The 18,076-nt window shown below is 41.9% G+C and overlaps 1 long non-coding RNA gene across 2 annotated transcripts in view; it reads right to left on the reverse strand.

Moving 5' to 3' along the window:
• The window catches only part of LOC115336897, a 33,802-nt gene extending 18,102 nt beyond the window's left edge, over positions 1-15,700 (reverse strand). For both annotated transcript variants that reach the window (XR_003921984.1, XR_003921983.1), the window contains exon 1: positions 15,483-15,700. This is a non-coding gene — a long non-coding RNA (uncharacterized LOC115336897). The remainder of the gene's footprint in view (positions 1-15,482) is intronic.
• Between the last annotated feature and the right edge of the window lie 2,376 nt (positions 15,701-18,076).

The raw sequence follows: 18,076 nt of genomic DNA on the forward strand, positions 1-18,076 counted from the left end.
AGATGGCTGAAATTTGGACCTGCATTTGGCCCAGTTCTGTAAATCCCAAGCAAGCCCACTGTAGCCTGCAAGTGCCTTGGACGGGTGCAACATCTTCATGTGCCATCTTCCATGGAGCCTGCAGCAACATAAAAAACCAAGCAATAACAATGCTACAATTAATTACCATTAATCATGATAACCCTGTTTATTCAGACATCATGGATGACTAGTGTCATCACCAAATGAAAGCTTCCCCTGCAGAAAGCTGTTTGCTATTAACTGTATTTGCCTCTCACCCCTGTTCTGTTCTCCTACTTCATAGAAAAATTAATATTCCCTCCAAACCAGGATTCTTTCTGGATGAGAGCGCATTAGTGCAAGGAAATGTCAAATGGCCTAATTCAAGCGCTTTTAGAAAACAGACATAAAATTGAGACTGTAATAGTATAAATAGAGAGGTGAAATTACACTCCAGCAGAGAAAGAGAGATACCGAGAGACAGAGTTATAGACAGCTAGACTTCCATTACATGTCTATACTGAAACACACTTATTCACAATAGGAAACGCACATATACGCACAGTATCACAAAAAACATTATACTAATTTTCATTTACAAGAACTGCAGCACTGGCAGGGACTGTCATCCTCACTTTTCCATCCAGTGCAAATCCCTCCCAGAGAGGACAGTGCATTTCAGGTCTATCAGGGACAGCAGCCCACCGGCACAGCTTTTTGAAGAGGGGGGGCTCTCATGGGAGGCATCCCAACCATGGGGGCCAGGTCCACGTCCACACGTGGCGTGATGCCCAGCATGCTGTACCAGCATGCATGTGCTTAGGGAAAGCACCTTTGGCAACAGCCCTCCCAGCAAGAATAAACAAAACGGAACTAATGTGGCTGATGTTTTGTACCTCACGCACAAAGGTTATTTTATTTTTTTTTTAAATTGACCCATTTGTTAACGTAGCGAAGAAATGCAACAAGGAAATTTGAGGAAGGAGAAGTAAATGAAGCTGCATTTTAGCTATAAATCCCCCCCTCCCCTTCTGGCCCCTCTGGAGGCTGAGAGGAGGGACTGAGAGAGGAGGAGCAGCTTGGGGATAAAAAAAATATTTGGGGGATTTGCTTTTCATTTTAGCAGAATTTGATTCAAACAATCCACTTTAAAATAACTTTAAAAAAATAAGCATTTGTTTATGTATCTATTTATTTGAGTTGTTTCACTGACCTAGTGCCCCGTGCAACCCTAAGAACTGTGTCAGAGCAAACAGGAGGATAATGGTCTGTGAGATGAAACTTTGTGAGCTGGCTTGGCTGTCAGAGAAGAGATGGTGGAGCAGGAGCGAGGGCTGAACTGATGCCCAGGACTGTGAAACAGCAAGTGGAGGGAAGAGGATGCTAGTGGAAGATGTTGTACACTAACTGTTCCACTGGAACATCAAATGGCTTGCAGAAAAAGAGGAAGAATAGTAGCTGGCAGTGCCAGACATTAAGCATATTTTTTCAGCATATTTTCTCTTTGTTACCATCAAGTCCATTTTCAACCAGCCATCTGCTTGAATAGTTGCTGAATTATGACTCCAGTGCAATGGACTGTTTGTTGGTAAGCAAATCACATGTTTTTGGAAAAAGGTGGATTACAATGTGCAGGATTCGTATAATCATACACTTGAAATTACAGCTTGTCTAAGTACACAGAGAAACCTAAAAATGAAAATCATGAAAAAGGTTTGGCTGTGATATAGCTCCCTGGGAAGACACTCCAGCTGGGCGCAAATTGTCTGAATGGAAGGATGCCTTCCACTCCGGGAATCAGGGTGAAAACATTTCTGGTTTAACGTATGCAATATAACCCAGCAAGGCTGGAAAATCACAGTGGTTTCTTGTGGCCTCAACATCTGTTGAGCTCAAACAATAATTTCCTAACCAAAGTATTTCAGTGTCTGTATGAATCCCTAAATGTTGAGGCACATGTAAGAATAGACAGAGGATTGTATTTCCTCACAAAAGACAAATACCCCTCCAAAAAAGAAAAGACAAAGTTCACTCTCACCTCAGTCAACTGCTTTTGCATCAAACTTCATGTATGTTTTTTTGCAGTCAAACTCAATATATGTTCAGGGGTCTTTTTTAGAATTATTTTCTCTCACATAATTTTGCCGTTCTTGCAGAGACTTGAATTTTTAATTTATGCTGTGAACTGAATTTTTCTTTAGGGTGTGATCTGATGGCTTTGGAAAGACATACGGAGATGCGAGTTACCAGAGCCCCGTTGCCCTTCAGGCTGGACCTGGTGGTCCTATGCTGAGGGCTGTGATATCAGCCTTTAACCACCTCTGCTCTGAAGGGGAAGGAGAAAGAAATAAAAGAAACTGGGTGCAAAAAAGCAATCAGATCTGAAAGGAGAAACAGAGAGGATCTCACAAGAGGCAGATAGATGAAAACTGGCTGAAGAAAGCTGGAGGACAGGAAGGAGTATCTCCTCTTTAACATTTACTAGCAGAAAATGTTGGATAGAATAAGTGACAGAAGGACCCTAGATATTTTCTGAAATACACAGGATATACGATGCAGCCTCAAATACAGATTTTATCCATGTAAAAGTGGCTGGTCAGGTTTCACACAACTGACTGCGCTGTGATAAGGCAGTTCCCTGCATGATGAACATCAGTAAAATGTTTACATTGTACCTCCGCATCCTGCATTCTGGATAGGCAATATGTGCTTACAAAAAAACTATTTTAGTAGTGTTTAAGACAGTGTTAAAATATTTCATGGAGACTATTTTTTTGTCTGCCTCTGCCTGTAAAGCCAAGTTCCCTAAATAATTATGAGTCAAAATACAGAAGCCTAAAAAAAGCAGTGAAACCCTCAAAAAGTACCAAACATAACTTTTCTGGATACAGATATATGCTGCCTGGAGAGGATTACCGTGGGCTTTTTAGAGGCTAGAAGCACATGATGAATCCCTTTAGGAAAAACCCTTTTATACAGACATAAAACTCCTACTTTCATCCTCAGTTAAGGTGACAGATATTAAAATCATTATATCTTTGGATATGTGGAAAATTTGCACAGAAGAAATTCCTTCCCTGTTTTTGGGCATGTGCAGACATCACTCACACCTGGGGGAAAGGGGGAATTTTCTCATTTTGAAGTGGTGGAGTTTTGAATTTTTTTTAACAAGTCCTGGAGGAGATGGATCTATAGTTAGCAGGAAGGTTAGGTGATCAAGGGGACACATTAAATGATTGTTTAAGTTTTTTTTTTTTTAAACATATTTTACCAGTTTATCTGTTAACTCCTCTATCTCATATTAAACCGTGAAGGTTGCAAGAAAGGGACTCCCCCCTCAATGAGGACTATTTGTAACTAACAGCTAAACACATACCCCAAATACGTGCTGGCTGCTGTGAATCCGGTTCTGAAATGCCCACACTGTCTGCAAAAATCAGGGCAGCGTGGCTAACTGTTTTGGGGTCAGGAATGGCAAACCTCATCACGGCGATGGACAAGCAGCGCAGAGCCAGGACATAAACGTCCTGCCCGTGGGCTTTATCTGAGGCATCTGCTTATCCCCACTCACTCTACAGGTGTGTGAGCACTTTCTTAAAGTTAAGCAAGTCCTCAAATACCCTTCCTGAAACAGGCAAGCTTTCCTGAGTTGGAGTCTTAACCTATTTAAAGCAGACCTTGACAGTATTGCAAAAATGTGTTTATGGGAAGATGTGCCTTATGTATTTTAAATTAGCTTCTGCTTCCCCAGGCTTAACATACTCATTGGTTGCTTCTTTTTCACAGATTATCTGAAGAAGGGACACCAAACTGCAGTCTAATGGATTAGTAACTCAATTGTTTGAATGTTGATTATTTCTTATTAAAAAACAAAACAAAACAAAACAGTTCTAAGGATTTATATGTTCCTTGTACTGCAGGGTGGGCAAAATAAAATGAGGAGGCAAAGTTTCAAAAAAAAAAAAAGAAGTGTAAAAGCTTCTTCTCATAAGGAGTCAATGTTTTGCCTGAAGGTACCAACCAAGGCAAGAGCAAGAACTGAATCAGTCTCAGCTCCCTTCCACCCACATTCCTCCTTCGGAGTCCCATGTATGCTCCCACAGTAGCTGTCATATGCAGAAAAATTGGTGAGCTGTAGGAGGGACTTAAATAACGTGTTCATCTCTCTGCTAATTCAGGATTATTGTGTACTTTCTGGTGGTCTAGTTTTTTCTCCTTCTGGTTAGTTGCTTTTTAAAAGGGCATAAGAATTTGGGCTTTTGTATCGCCCTTTTGAAGTGGAGTAAATTCAACAGTGCAGAGTGCATAACTGAGAAAATATCTTTTTTTTTAATGGTTTCCAAGATAATGGCAAAACAAAATTCACACACAAAAAAAAAAAAAAGAAAAGAAAAATGGGCTAAACCACATTTTCTAAATTTTTTTGTATAGAATACATCTTTGGTTCCTATAAAGTTAGAATGGTACTACCATTTGCATTCATCATAACTAGGAAATTGAAAGTTGAACTCCTTTGTGACAAATTCATTGTCAGTGAATTTTCTTTGTTATTTTAGATGTATGCATATTTAAATATCCATTACTAATATTAACTAACATTAATATATTAATTTTATATACAAAATTAGCCAGAATTAAATAGAATCACAGGTACAAAGGGGAAATATCTCTTTGCACAGCTGAAAGTCTACAAGAGGGTGACACACTGCATTTTTGGTGCAGTGACCAATGTTTTTTTAAACAAGAAAATCCTAATGAAATCTTTAACGTCCACCTAAACCAGAATGGTCCTCGGTTTGTAGGCTGGAGAAGTTCCCATCATACATACATTAAAAATTCTTCTGATTAAGTCTAAGCCAACCAAACACAAAAAGCATTTATTTTCTTTTTTGTGAAAAATGATTGGTAATCTTTGGTAATGATTGGGAAATGACTGTCAACTCATTCGTAACCCATGTCAGCTGACATGATATTTATTCATAGTCTTCCATTATATTAGATATGCCAACCATTTGCATAAAAGAAACAACTGAGTTCAACTCAGCACAGGGAGTAAACAAGACGGGCCAAATTCAGATCTGACTTACCAAGTGCGGTTATTTTGGATTGCAGCTGTTTCACTCTACTGTAAATGCACACAGCTAATTTTAATTTACTAGCACCATCTTTACCATTATGTAACCCTGCCAGCTTTAATAGAAATAAGCCAACTTTACGTTAGTGCAATGAGGATCAGACTTGGGACCAAATAATCAGTGTTAGATGTAGGATTTATAGATAAAATTCTCCTGAATTTCTTTTACCACAGAGGAAAAAAAGGAGCGATTTTGCCATATGGTCTCCAAACACAAATTCAATTCTAGTTCCAAACAAGCAAACTGATAAACTACATTACTCTCTTAAATAAATGTAGCCAAAAGTGGGCATTTTATCTTCAGGAGAAGGAAAGAGATAGAGAGAATAAGTTATTTCCTTTAGGAGATCAAAACATGATGTGAAAAACAAGAAAATAAACTTAAATGGTGGTGTAATCCCCAAAGAAAAGCCTTCAGTAATACTGTGCCCACAGCAGATATCTCACAAACATGTAAATCATTTTATCTATAAATAACTGAAGATTACAAGAAACTGATTTAAATAATTTTATTCTAACTTGAACAAACAGGGTGACTGGAAAAACAGAATTACGACAGACTAGGGGTCCGGCTTGATAAAAACTCTATTAGCTGTGCTGATGTGAAAGGATTATTTTAGGAATGAGAAAGAGGAAAGGAAGAGAGGAAGAAAGGAGAGACAACTGCTGCCAGGCGATGGGGAAGCAAAGGTGGAGAGAGGATGGCTGTGCATTATGCCTACTCTCATAGCTTCAGCCTTGTCACATTAAAGCATCGCCATATGGAAAGGGGCACATTATACACATGCTCCTCAACCCAGATTAATGCTTCGGAAGGCTCCTGAGCCTTTTTTTTAAAATGATGCTTGCTAGTGTAGGTTTTCTGGGCATTTATATTACGCTCATTGCTATGATATCTGAGCACTTGGAGTCTGCGTTACAGTTTCTTAATTACAGTCTCAGTTGGACACTTGATTGTATGATGATGGGAATCCTCACCTCCAAACAGCCATGATGCTTGTAGCAGACTTGCTAAGATGCATGGGGCAGCAAGCCACCAGCTCGGGCAAAGGCCTTTATTTTATTTTATTTTATATGTTTATTTGCTTATTACCATGGAGGCAGCAGTTGCCCAGGTCGGCTGCAGCCTCTCCATCCTTGGAGCTAGTCTGAACTCAGCTGGACATGTCCCCGCACAGCCTGACCCACCGGGACCGCTCTGAGAGCAGGGCTGGACAATGTGGCCTCCACAGGTGCCTCTTGGTGTAAAATAGCATATGATTCAGTGAACAAATTTAACAGGAGTCGTGTGTGTGTGTAGTGCTCCCAGTTGGCATTTGCATATAAAAGATGTGCAACTCACGGGGCAATGCTGCACATGAGTTTTCCCACTTTTCCTCATATTACAGCCCTAAACAGGTTAACTGCATCTCAGGCTGTGACTGGGGCAGTGGTATCAAATCACAGATATTTTGTGCTGGGGCTTCAGGTGAAATTACCCCGTACCTAGACAAAGCTGATCACTACACGTGCCAACTGTCCAGGCTCCGAATGTCCGCCTCGCCACCAGCAGCTGCTTTACTCTGCCCCAAAGTGGATTTTCCTTTGTGAACCCTTTAGCAGGACAGCTCTGGCTCTGCACTGGTAGTGTGCACAGCGGTACCCATCCTGGCACCCGCAGTGATGGCTATCGGTCACCCTGAACTGGCATTTTTTTCTTCCAGCCACCAAGTCCTGTAATTGCAATCATAATTCCACAACCATTTAACTTGCCTGACACACCAAGAATATGCAGTAAATCACTCTGCAGGTTTGTGCAACCTTCTGTGTCCATCAAAACCTGGAAACAAACTACTTTTTTTTTTTTTTGTTTTTAAGATCACAACCTAATTTGCCCACAGCAGGAGACTTTGTGATAGACCCTGAGGGAGCAGGGAGAGCTGGGGCATCATGGCTTGGAAAAACAGAGAAGCATATGTTTATCCACAGGTCAAGAACAGTGCACACAGATAAGATGTAGGTGCTCTCTTATACTTTTATTTTCAACCTCAAAGACATCGTCTTTACAGTCAGGCAGGCAGAGTGGTAAGAGAAGGAGACAAAATGAGAAAGAAAGCAGAGAGATGGGTTTATGTGCTTTATAGGAACAGTGTAACTGCTCTCTGTCAATGGTGAGAGGAGATCATAGATTGGTGGTTTTTAGGCTCTAACCAGTGTCATGGGTTAATTTCAATTAACATGATTATTTTAATCCGATAGTGCTCCATTTGCAAAAGTCAACTCATAACTGTATTCTTCCACCAGATCCTATCAGCCCTCCACTGACATATATTTGGTGAGAAGTCACCCTTTCTGTATGCCTGCTTCCCAGCCATCTGATGCAGCAGCTCCTGAGAGCTGCAAGGCCCTCATCAAAAATGCCGTATGAAGGGACATCTGCAGACTCATGGAGTGAGAAACACTGTGTGGTGAATGCCCCTCGCTCCAGGGACAATAGATGATGTTGTGAAGATTTTTGCTCCTTTCTGCTCCTCATGCCAGGCCAAGAAAGGACAGAGCGATTCCACAGGGTGACCTGTCTGCATGCAATACTGATTACCAGGCTTTCCACCCTGACGATCAGAAGAGCACACTATTCCTGATAGTAAAACCATCACACCTGACTTCCTGGGATGCTTTAGAAGTAGCACTATCAACTTAAGTAGAGCGTTGCCACATAGCAAATCTGCAAGGGATGGGTACGCTCCAAAAGCAAGTGGTCTAAACCAGTGCAGAAGGACCATGGCAAAGCTATCCTTGGCAGAAAGTGAGGGAAGTTTGCAATTAAGCATGTTATCAAGAAGTCCATTATTATCAATGCCTCAGTCTAATCCTGATTAGAATGAAAAAAACATAAAAAAATAGCCTGAAGATTTCCACAATGAGTTTACAATTAAAAAAAAAAAAAAGAAAAAACAATGGGCACAGACAGATAGATGAGTGAAAAATGAGCCATTATTGCTCAGCCTGATAGGTAGCAGGTGACTTGCCAAGGCCAAACAAAATCTTCTCCAGGAGTACCTACCCACAGAGTGCCATTTTCAGATAATAAAGATGCAGGCATAGAAAGTCCCCAGATTTTTACCAGACTGTGTGTGATGCAGTTCCCAAAATTTCTTCAATACAGTATCTTGGCAGGGTCTTTTTTTTTCTTTTTTTTTAGTTATCAGTGGCTGTTGGTGGCTAAGGTGACTTTTATGCATTACTGGCAAAAAATCCCCTTGTGACATAGTGGCAAGATGCATATTAATTGACAAAGCTAAGTTCTGTAGCAATTTCTTTCTCATAGGTTTCTGATGCTTCCTCCTTTAAAAAAAAATGAAATGGGCCTACAAGTCTTTAGCAAAGGCCTAATTCCAGCTCCAGTATCAGCTTCAGTAAGTAAAAAGCTGAGCAGTCTGCACTGCTAATTACAGTGTAAACATTCCATAAATATTCCTTCTTTTTATCCTTTGCCCTTTTCAAACATGAAAGGTTGTAATTTACATGTACAGTGGCTCCTAATTGCCTCTTCACAATACCTGCTTGTTTTATTTATTTTCTATCTTCTTTTGGAAAGAGGTGGAGCACATTAAAAGAGTGCAACATTTCTACCCTCATCTACATGTCTTCTGTAAAACAACGCTCCCCCCAAAAGCACCCCCAGCTCCCTCCCCACAGAAAGCTGCAGAGCCCCAGTCAGGATTTCCTATGCATCCACCTGTGATCCCAAGTGATCATTCTACTGAACTGCATTTTTAATTACAGAACAGTTATCTGCAAGCATATGTGTGCCTACATGGGCACACAGCTACATATCTGGTGCAAAAGCAGAATTTGTTCGCTTTTCTGTTTTATAACCGTTCTGACGCGGACATGATTGCAGGATGCATTCAGTTTGCAGAGGTTTTGTTTGTTGTTTACAGCAAAGTATGGCTGCAGGAATGGTTATGTTTGGGCTCCATATGCAGGTTCCAGCCATATATTCAAGCTGGACAATAAAGCAGGGAAAAAACAGCTGATACACAAAAGGGACCGTCTAGACAGTGCCCCATCAGTCTGGCTAAACTTGGTGCTGGCATTCCCAATGGGATTGTAATATAATTGTTCTGGTGTCTGCGTTCATTCCCCCTGTCAAACACCATCCCAAATAGACATCCTTTTTTCAATACAATAGGCCCAAACTGTACCATCAGATGGAAGCAGCTTTGAAACAAACACCTAATCAAGTATCTCCTAATATGCAGAAAACCTGTTCTTTAACTGCTGGAAGGAAAAAAAAACAACCCAAACACAAACCCCACACATTTGTTTACTCAAAATAGCATTAATTTGCCTTTCAGTCAAAATATAATTATTTTAATTAAGAATCTAAAAATATTTTTTGGGAAAAATGTGAAAATAGACTTTTGTATGGGTGCAAAGCAAAAGCATTTTCTCCTGTAGGTTTATTAATCTCTCAAAGAAAATTTAACAGAACTTGAGAGATGTGAAAGTGAAATGCTAGGTATGGATCATAGATTGTAATGAAGGAAAAGTCTAATGAAAAAAGAAAAAAAAAGGATTAACAACCAATAAGTAAGGAAAAAATGCTGTCAATTTACCTTCTCACAATTAAAAGAAACCAGCAGTTACTTCTTGAATTTCTGTGGACTATCTTATTTATTTGGAATTTTTGATTGTTCAAAAGATGTTTGACAAATATGAGGAGCACAAACTTATCCTGATTAAGACTTGTTCTATATATTTTGGAAAAAAACTATGAAAAATCTGATATATGTGGAAATTTAATCAAGGAAATCAAACACAAATATGGAGCTTCAAAAAGAAAAAAAAAAGGAATTAAGAACATTGGCTGTCAGTGATGTCCACAGACACAATGGCAGAAGTCAAAACATGCAAATAAAATGCAAAGACATAAAATCTCTCAGTTAGGAAATTAAAATACAGAAAAATGTGTTTCTGATTTGTCCGTCTTCACAGCTGTGTGTTATCTTTCATGCTGTTTTGTCTTTCTGTTTCAAGAACAAATTATTCCAAGACCTCTAGACATAAATAGAACTCAGGCACGATTTTAGAAATTTTAAAGAAACATGACTAACTTTAGTTTAGAGGCTGTTGCTCTCAATGTGCATCAGTAGCTATTTACGTGGCACACTGAGGGTCCATGCAGCCTCACGCCAGGCAGTGCCTGGACCGTATCCTTGCATGACCACGTTGCTCACAATGCAAACAGATAACACAGATTTCTTCCCCATCATTTACCGAGCCTGACAAACTGCGGCCCGAAGTCTGAAGTATGACAATAACCCAGATACCAGGTTGCGCTGTAAAGCAATAAAAAAATCTCCTTCTCCCCCCCTCCCAACACTGGTGCCTCTCATTCCCCAAATTTTCTCTGCAGAAACTTTGGCCCCAGCAACTTTTTGCAGGATGAGTGATGGAAAGGAGAGAGAGGAAACCCCAAGTAACAGAAGGAGAAATAAATCCCCCCCCCATCTCTGCCCAGAAACGCCTTGAAGGAGCCGGCTGAGCTGCAGCTCACAACGAGGGGGGTGGGAAACCAGGTGCTGCCCACCGAGAAACACGAGGACTAGGAGAAAATATATAAATATGACAACAAAAACATTAAATTCATCAAGTGTAGGTTTAAAGTTGGGGTCACCGGCCCCGCTGGAGGAGGGAGTGCGATAACGAGGTGCTGCGGAGGGAGGGTGTTGGGTTTGGGGGTGCTGTGGATGCTGTTGGGGGAGGGACACACACAAACACACGCCTCCCGTGGCATGTGGAGGTTGGGGGGGGAGCAAAGGAGGGAGGGGTCGCCGGGATTCTGCAGCTGCCCCTCTCGCACTTGAATAAAGGAGAACTTTTCTTTCGGGAGGGGGCGAGGTCCGTGAATACCTTACCCAACAAGAGATGGGGCATATTGAAAACTATATTAAATTACCCTGATTAACAATTTAGCCACGAACAGGGGAGCTTTGGGAGATCTCTATAGGCAGGGCTGGGGGCTATTCATGCCAGCAGCTAAGAGGTCGAAAGGTTTCTGAAGTTCACAGGCTCAGAGCCTTTGTTATGCTAACAGACAATCTCAAATCAGCTGCCTGCTGGAGTGTGAAATATAAATGATTCCTTGAGAACTTCCAATAAGTTGTCACTCTTGTTCTCCAAATACCAGGACAGGCTGCTAATTTCTAGTAGGGCCCTTTTCTTGCGGCATCGCGAGCCATAAATGAATGCCTTTGTAGTTCAAATAATCTTTTTTTAAGGAAGCTGCCCTGCCGTAATAGCCCAAACGCCTCTTGTTTTTTGACTACGAAACGAAAAGCGGGATTTCTCCGAACTTGACTTTCCCCGTGCCGGAGCTGTTTGGGGTGGGTGGGGGAGATGCTCCCAAATACACCAAGCCGGCACCCGGGGCGGGGTGTGTGTGTGCATCACCAATGCTGGGCGATAGCCTGGGGGATGCCGATAGCCCAAAACTCAGCCCCCCCCGCCCCCGCGAACAAAGCCCAGGGCAAGATTTACGACTCCAAAGCTACCTCCCCCCCCCCCCCCCCCCCTTAGGTGTGATTCAGGGAACGCCAAGGCAAAGGACAGGGACAGGGGGCGAGTTACCTGGGGGACACCTCCGCCCAGGGCAAGGCGGGGGGGGGTAGATGGGAGGGGGTGTCGATCTGCGGTGTGGGCACAAAATAAATACTCACACCCTTCTGCAGGACACCGGCGCTAATGCCATTAAGAGAAGAATGAGTTAATTATCTTTATACGCAAGGAAATCAATCTGTTAGAGGATGTGATCTGCTCTTACCCAAGGAGGAGAAGAGACCCCCCCCTCCGTGAGCCCCCGCGGTGGCCGGGGGTGCGCAAGAAACTTCTCCTCATCGAGATAACAGGGATGATAATTCGAATAAAATGGCACGTACTTAGTTTGCTTGCAGTGGAAATAAAAATATTGTCGTCGTCGCCCTCCCCCCGGCCCCGGCACCCCCTCCCTCAGCCGAGGAAGACACACACGCACACGGGAGTTTTTTCGGGGTTAAGTTTGGTTAAAGGAGGAGTTGCGTGTGCCACAGGCAGGTTCAGGCTTCTCTGATAAACGCGGCGAGGAGAGATGATGCGTTTTGTCCGGTTCCTGTACTGATACGGACTGGACGGTGCTTTATTTCGGGGGCGGGAAGGGAGAGGTGATAATTGTTTTCCTCCTAATCAGCATTTCTTTTACCTTTTGGAAATGGATCTCGGTAATTGTTGTGTATAAAGCTTTTAGAAAAATTCTCCGAAAACATGAGAAACAAAAGTTTGGTTTATGCTGTTTGCAAGAGGAGAAATAAGGGGGGGGGGGGGGGGTGTCTTCCTTTTTTTTTTTTTTTTTTTTTTGGTGCGTGCGCACGTGTGAGCGGATGAATGTGTATGGGGGTTATTATTCTGAAACACCAGAGTCAAGAATTATCCTTGTCCTCAGAATTATTAACAACACTTAGTACTGCCAACGCGCTTTGCATTTACAAAGAGCTGACGAAACACACACTAATTAGCGTTGCTATTTTATTTTGCATTTCCAGACTTTTTTTTTAAGGGCGAAAAGTTTTCCATTTCCCCCACAAGTTTTCAAACAAATTAAAACCCGCTACGTTCAAGCTAATATTGAAAGTTTGATAATAAAGTGCCAATAGTGGCATAATCAATAACGTCTGTAACAGCTAATCCTGAACCGAACGGTCTGCATGCTAATGACGGTGTTGCTGACAGCATTTATTTCATTGACAAATAGCTTCACACCCTTATTCTCACCTATTGGTGTTTGAGCTTTGAATTTCAGATTTTAGCTTTCCTTTAAAAAAGCTATAACAAGATAGGTATTGCTCAATGCTCGTTGGTGCAATTATTAAGTTACAATAAGCAGGTTTGGTTGGGGGGGGGGCATTTTTTTTTTGAGCCGATATCTTTAAACTATACAATACTTTAAGTACAACGTTAAGAATTGCATTAAATATTTCTTTTGTTGAAATAAGATCGACATATTGAAATGGAATCGACATTAACAGGGCGTTAAAGCTCTTCAGCTTTCCACAGAGAGAATGTGAACGATTAAAACAGTAAATCGGTCTTTCAATAAATATCACCAATATTAGCGAGAACGAAGTTAATTTGAGAGAGGGAGCGTCCAGGAGATTTCCTATTTTATCATTCCTGAATGGTATACCTGCACGTTAGTTTGCAGACAAATTAATCTTGTTCGGAAGAATAATATTTTGCTTACATATTTGCTTTCTGTAAATACATTTCCACAAAGAGCCATAGAATGCAAAAATTAAGTTTCATTCATATGTATGAGTAAATATAAAGGCAGATGTAGTTTCCTTGTAACCACGAGGCAGTGATTGCCTGAAGTGCCAAAGGGGAATGCAACTTTTCTGTAGTATATGGAATGATGAAAATATCTTTTTGCATATCAAGTACTACCTTCGAGGCTAATTAGGGTGAAAGGCAATAAGACAGTAAAAAGAAAGACTGGGTGGAAAAGAACCAAGGAGAAAAAGTGCAATATGACACCCACAAGATGGCTGCCTTTGCATTCTTTCTCTATGATTATGGTCCAATTTCTATAGGAAAATTAAAGAAAAATGTTCTTTAGCACATTAGCCTGAGGAACTACAGTCGCGTTCTCCGAACGCATGTGCAAACAGTAATAAAACGGATTAAACACAGTTAAGCTCGTATAAATACAGCAGAACATCATATAGGTTTGTCTGGAGCAACGCCTCCTGCACATGTTAGTCGTCATACTAATATCGACAAGTTTGGGTGCGTGAGAAGGACTGTAAGGTACAGGCGAATACATAAGATAAAAGGGATCCCTTCAAAATGAAAGGCAGAATTACAGCAAGCGTATGCAACAACTACATCGTTTTAGCAGATGAGAAATTACAACGTGAAAAATATATCTGAATATTTCAAACATCCTTAGGCTTTCCTTAGGGAGCCTTCTCAAATTCGGGTAAAAAAAAATATCTTTGTATGATCGTATTAACTCCTCTCCTCTTGGCCGAAATCTACAATTATTAAAAATGATGGCAATAAAATAAAGAGAACGCTAACCGTTGGCGCAGAAGCTTAATAAAAAAGACCAATCTACATTACAAAACATTAGATTCAATCCAGCGAGTTTACACAAAAATAAGGCTTCATACAAACTGTAAATAGTTTGGATTTTAGCCTATGCAGCAAAAATTGGTAGGTTACAAGGTTACTAAGTGGGCTGAGACTACAGACGAAGAACAAAGCAAATGGTTCAGTTTCAATAGGAAATATAATAAAAACCCCTTTATCTAAAAGCCATCAGGGACAAGCACTCAATACAAGTTAACAAGCAGGAACTGATAAGATAACATTTATATGAGGTCAGAAGTCAAATGCCAGTCAAAGGCTTTTAACCTCTTGGGTCATAAACAGGAATAGTTAAAACACATAGATAGTTATTTATCGGATTTTAAAGGTATCTGATCATTGTGAGTGAATAACGCGATGATTTAACTAATTGGGATTTATAGAAGAGGAACTTTGTCGTCGTTAACATAAAAAGCAAAGCCTCTAGCCTGTAATTCTTTTTTTTCTTTCCTTTTTTTTTTTTTTTTTTTTAAATTCGCCTTTCTGTCTCTCGTAAATCTGTAAGACCAAAGCAGACAGGCGACCAAAACGATAAACATTGTCTTAAAACAGGCGCATATTCAGTCAATACGTGGATTGATCTGTGTGCTACAAGGCTTGTCTGAGGATTCAATAGGCTAAATATTTACAGTCAACATACATAAAAGAACAATAACCACCCTCCCTATTGTGGTGTTAATGCCACTGGAGTTTTGTTTTGTTGCTTTTCTTCGAGTCCACTAAAGTAAAAAGAAATCTCGTTCCACAGTAAAAATGAAGGGGTTTCTCTTAATGAAAAAACAGTATCTGATATTAAAAAAATTACCTCATTTTAAGTGCATAAATATTGTGGGTGGATTTAGAAGAGCTTTAATTACACTTCTAACCTAGCCGGGAACAGTAATTTCTCCTTTAAGTAGTTTTTATTTCCTCTTGCGGATTGAGTCTCCAAATTCTGTAACTTGCCTACATTTATGTCCAAACGTGCATTTTGAAGGTAATGCTAAAAAATTACCGAATAAAATACAATATCCATCGTCCAAGAGAGACACAGGGATTGATGGAAGGCCTTTCTAGGCCCACTGTTTCTTTAAACAGAGTTCACAATACACTAGGCGAACATTGTGGATTTAAAACGCTTTTAAATATTTATCAGAAGTATTTTATCACCATATTCAAATGACACCTGGAGTGCACTCACCTTTATTGACAATCTCTGTTCTGAAAGTCCATTTGCTTCACGAAAGCCCCCCAAGCAGAACAACAAGGACTAACCGTTTTCATTCAGTTAATGTTTAGTAAAAAACCAAGCAACCTTAATCAGCATGCTGATTGCATCGTCAACTAACAAATAATTTACTACTCTGAGCATTGCATTCCATTAAAAGCTCATTAAATTTTCTGTTCTCCAATGGGAGCTTTAGCTTTTGAACTGCATGCTTTTGCTCCGAATTATCACTTATTCAATTTTTTTTTTTTTTTTTTGCAATTTTTTTTTTCCAACACATAGGTGGGAATTTCAACGCCTAGATACACGAAAGCCATGGGAAAATAGATCTCAGATTTTGATTTCTGTTGTAAATTTAAGATCCTTGCGTGTCGGGGGGTGCAGAGGGAAACTACTTTGCCAGATTCTCACTCAAGCAGTTTAACTTTGCTGAAACACCCTTCTTCCACGGAGAGGAATGGTGGCTGATTTAGGTGTGGGTATGCTTTGAACAATTCCGGGGGGCGGGGAATATAACAGGCAACATTTTGTCCCCTAAGTTGGAAGCGATGGCTTAACGAAAAAGGAAAGAAAAAAATGTAAGAAACCCCAAGCTCCTTCTATTTTATTCGTGTAAACAATGAACAAAAGAGGGAAAAAAAAAACCCCAAACCACCCTTTGGGTTACGGAGTACAAAACTTCTTGCCCGTCCTAAATATCAGGGACTGTAGTTAGGATGCTTTGGGGTGCTCATGGGGGGAGTAAAAAGCTCATCTTTCTCAGCCTTGCATACTAAGCTGCACATAATCGTTATGTTTAATAAGTAAAACGCAAGAAAATGTCAGCCCCTAAATTAACATGCATCTTTGGATTGCTAATTGTGCTCATTGCAAATTTGGGTCATTTTGCATGAGTGACTCTAATGTAGGGCTGAGATTGCCATATAGCGCAGTGGATTCCTGATTCCCTGTGCTAATCCTGAACTCGGTGATTGTGTCAGGTGCAGTTCTGTATGCTCCAGCAGCTGGTTCATCCTCATCAATGCAAATAAGGCAACTCCTACAATCAAAGCCTCGTGAGTCTAAAGCCTGATTGCTGAGGGCAGGCTAAAGCGCTGCACAGGCTCACTTTCAAATCACACTAACTGACAAGACAACTGTAATGTCCCTCTGGTTCAAAACCAGCCTTTTGCTAAACAAAACAAACCAACAGTAATAAAAAAAAAAAAAATACGGGGACATGCATCAGTTTGGGGTTGTACCAACTATAGTCAGGTCTTCCGTGGTAGGTGGGTGAAATAAAACATATATATATAATATATATATATATATGTATATATTTATATGCCCTCTGAACTTAAATGAAAGTCTGCAGTGGCGATAATTAACGTAATATTTGAATACGTATGAGGAAGACGGGCAGCCAGTGATTACATGCAAAGGGCGGGCCGCCTCTTTTCTCAAGGACATTTCCTCAGGACTCTTCCAAAGCCCCCGTCCATTTCCAGGGGCGCAGCGGGGAAGCCCGGGCGAAAGGTGGGCACCTTGCCCCGTCCCCCCGCAGGCTCTGCCCCGCCGACGACCCCAAAGGGGAACCGGGTTTGGGGTGTCCCTCGCCCACCCACTCACCTCTTCCTCCCGGTTCTCGGGAAAACTCTAAGGAGACACCCCTACCGAAATCCCCTCTCTGCCTGCCCCCAAAATTGGGGTGTTGTCCTAGCTGCCTTTCCAGAAAGCCCCCAAACGTGAGCAAAACGTTGCCTGAAAACGATTAAGGGAGCCAGAGGGACTGTAAAAAACCAAAGGCCACTCCAGTGGATCGGAATCAATGTACAGAATACGTGCATATACTATAAATGTAACACATACAATAATATAAATGCAAAACAAGGAAAAATTAGCCTTTGCAGCAGGAGGTTACCAACCCTCACGGACAGGGGAAAGTAGCGACCTGCAGCCCCAGCAGCACCGCCCGGGGGCTGAAAATCCGGAGCAGGCAATATTTGGTGCTGGAAAGCCCCCCCCAGGCAGCGGGAGCCGCGCCGCATCCCTCCCGCCTGCCCGCAGACCGGCATCGGGCGGGGGGATGCGGGGATGCGGGGATGCCGGGATGCCGGGACGCCGGGATGCCGGGAAGCCGGGACGCGGGGATGCGGCGATGCGGGGATGCAGGGATGCCGGGATACAGGCGCCGGCAGCCCGGGCCGGAGACAGGGCTCCAAGCCGACCCCCGGAGGGGAAACGGGGAAATCAAACGTCCCCTGCAAAGTTTGAGGAAGGAAACACCGGATTTCCCTTTCCCCTTCCCTCCGCGCCTCCCCACTCCTGCCGCCCCCCGTTCACAGGGTTTGGGGCGGGGGGCAGCGACAAAAGGTGCGACGAGTAAACCCAACCCCAAAACCCCGGATTTTCACAGCGGCTGCAGCCACACTCCCGGTCCGCGCCCCCTCGTCCCTCTCCCCCTCCCTTCCTCTAATAGGATTAACAGACATTTTCCTAAAAGCAAATCAGAATTTGCCAAATCGTGTGTGACAGTCGATTTGCTCACAATATCCACTTTCTTCCGCTACGGGGACAGCACTGTCCTC

Source organism: Aquila chrysaetos, chromosome Z (assembly GCF_900496995.4).
Source record: "Aquila chrysaetos chrysaetos chromosome Z, bAquChr1.4, whole genome shotgun sequence".
NCBI lineage: Eukaryota > Metazoa > Chordata > Aves > Accipitriformes > Accipitridae > Aquila > Aquila chrysaetos.